This window comes from Nelumbo lutea, chromosome 3, assembly GCF_056320005.1.
Source record: "Nelumbo lutea isolate HS-2025 chromosome 3, American lotus-T2T, whole genome shotgun sequence".
In the NCBI taxonomy this organism is placed as follows: Eukaryota; Viridiplantae; Streptophyta; class Magnoliopsida; order Proteales; family Nelumbonaceae; genus Nelumbo; species Nelumbo lutea.
In genome coordinates this window covers 64,514,410-64,517,241 of record NC_142686.1, presented here as the reverse complement: position 1 = coordinate 64,517,241, position 2,832 = coordinate 64,514,410, and the positions used below count along the sequence as shown (strand labels likewise).

The following is a 2,832-nucleotide window of genomic DNA, read 5'->3' as shown; positions in this document are numbered from 1 at the left end:
ATTTAAAAAAGATCTCAGCCCAAGGAAACCAGCCAAGGCGGTGGTCGGTGGAGCCCCTGCGAAAACCGTGACATAGAATGGACTGGGCCAGTACTCTTTTATACCCAAACCACCCCTATAATTAATATTAAAACGTAGTCTCAAATGAGGCACATTCTAAAATAATCTTGTCGGTAGAAATATTGGAATTATGCATGGTTTTTTCGTAATTATAAAAAATCCAGAGCCCATTCTTAGTAGTTCAAATATCTCTCACTCCTTCCCTACCGTAGAATTAGTGAATTACTATCACGACCAGTTTTTCATCCCTCGCAGTGAGAGCGTAAACTGTAAAGAAGAGAAGAGAAGATCAGAAGAAAGAAGACAGTGGGACTCCAACCAACACCAACATTGCCTCAATTGGCCCACACTGCCTCTCTCTCTCTCTCTCTCTCTCTCTCTCTCTTTATATATACATCCATCTGTACTCTTCTTTTTTCAGAGCTCGAGCTAATCCCTCCTCCAAATCTTCTCAATCGAGTCCTTTTGTTTTCAGAACCATTGATTGGTAATGGCTTCTCCACCAGACACGAGCAAGACCACCAAACTGGAGCGCTACAATAGCTACCTCCGCCGCGTAAACAGTACTAAACTATTGGCTGCTTCGTCCAAGCTTCTCTTCCGAGCTACCCTCCTCGTCGCTCTCATTCTCATTTTCTTCTTCACTCTTAATTACCCTCCCCTTTCCTCCGATAGTCCCAACCATGTCCCCCTCCACCACCACCAGAACTTCCTCGCCTCCGCCTTCTACGGAAACGGCGCTACCTGGGAGAAGCAAGTCCGCCACTCGTCTACTCCCCGCAGATCCAATGGCTTCTCTGTGCTGGTCACTGGGGCCGCTGGCTTCGTGGGTACCCACTGCTCACTGGCTTTGAAGAAGCGAGGCGATGGAGTTCTTGGCCTCGATAACTTCAATTCCTACTATGATCCATCACTCAAACGCGCTCGCCAAGCCCTTCTATCGAAGCACGAAATCTTCATCGTCAAGGGTGATCTGAACGATGCCCCATTGCTGTCCAAGCTCTTCGACGTCGTTCCGTTCACTCACGTCCTCCACTTGGCAGCTCAGGCGGGTGTGCGTTACGCCATGAAGAACCCACAGTCGTACGTGAACTCCAACATAGCCGGGTTCGTAAATCTGCTCGAGGTCGCCAAATCGGTCAATCCTCAACCCGCCATTGTCTGGGCATCGTCCAGCTCCGTCTACGGCCTGAACACCGATAACCCATTTTCTGAATCCCACCGGACAGACCAACCGGCGAGTCTATATGCCGCAACAAAGAAGGCCGGCGAGGAGATCGCTCACACTTACAACCACATCCACGGTCTCTCCATTACAGGACTCCGCTTCTTCACAGTCTACGGCCCGTGGGGACGACCCGACATGGCTTACTTCTTCTTCACTAAGGATATTCTTCAGGGCAAGCCCATTACCATTTATCGAACACAGGACGATAAGGAAGTCGCCCGAGACTTCACTTACATCGACGACGTCGTGAAGGGATGCCTTGGCGCGCTGGACACAGCGGAGAAGAGCACGGGAAGCGGGGGAAAGAAGCGAGGACCGGCGCAGCTCAGAATCTACAACCTGGGGAACACGTCGCCGGTGTCGGTGGGAAAGCTGGTTTCGATCCTTGAAGGGCATCTGAGCATGAAAGCAAAGAAGAATGTCGTGAAGATGCCGAGGAATGGCGACGTTCCCTTCACCCATGCTAACGTGAGCCTGGCGTACAGGGATTTCGGGTATAAGCCCACCACCGATTTGTCGACTGGGTTGAGGAAGTTCGTCAAGTGGTACGTTGGGTATTACGGGATTCATTCGAAGGCAAATAAGGAAAAGGGAAGTAGCGACGGTGACGGTGACGGTGCCGGAGCTGAATCATCTTGAACTTGCCGTCTTTCTTTTTTCTGTTAATTTCTGTTTTTAAAATATATATATGCTTTTTTTTTCTTCTTCGGTTGTTCATTGTTGATTTCGATGTAGAATATAATTATAGTACATAAAAGAGGGGGGAGAAAAGCAAAAGAAGAATGCAAGTGAAATTGTGTAGCACAGGGGTTCGAATCTGCTAGAATGGTGCAGATCGGCCGTCCGAATGATATCAAGATTAATGAACAGGAAAAGGATGATTTCATCTTTTCTCTTTTCTTTTTTCTTTTATTTTTTATTTTGATGATCTAGGCATTGACACGTATCAAGCGAAGGGATGTGTTTAAGAGGGTAAATAATGGTTTGACTACGTTGTACATATGTGCCGTCACATCTGGTCGTGCGATATGCTGACCAAATTTGTTTTTGACTTTTGGCGGTGATTAAAAAATAAAGGCAATAACAATAACCTAGGAGATGCAGTTTCATTCATTTGTTCCGATAATTAATGTAATCGTGGCGTGATTTCTGACGCTCAGTCGCTTCTTCTTGCTTGTGCCACGCAGATTAGACTTTGAGGCTTCCTCACCCTCTTTGGTCCTTGCTATTCCGATGTTCGTGGTGTTGATGTAAATTTTTCTTCCTAGAAATTCTTACTGCGTGTTTGGCGTGAATGTTTTGTGTGTGGGTTAATCAATCTTTTATTTAATACGTTAGACTCACATATCATTGGTGTACATGTTTGTGGGGTCATGTATATTTTACAAGGTGGGTCCGATATATCATTGGTGGACATGCATGTAGGGTCCATGTGTCGATATGTATGTGGGCCTATGTACATTTTATAAGGTGGGCCCGATGTACCATTGGTGGCTGATGTTGCATGATCTGACTGCTTCCTACTAGAGGGTGATCTGGCTTCT

At 46.7% G+C, this 2,832-nt stretch overlaps 1 pseudogene across 1 annotated transcript; it reads left to right on the top strand.

The window, feature by feature from the left end:
• The first annotated feature begins 242 nt into the window (after positions 1-242).
• On the top strand, positions 243-2,179 carry LOC148865346 (UDP-glucuronate 4-epimerase 6 pseudogene; annotated as a pseudogene). Its single transcript, XR_016110396.1, has one exon. The product of XR_016110396.1 is annotated as a UDP-glucuronate 4-epimerase 6 pseudogene (transcript).
• The last annotated feature ends 653 nt before the right edge of the window (positions 2,180-2,832 follow it).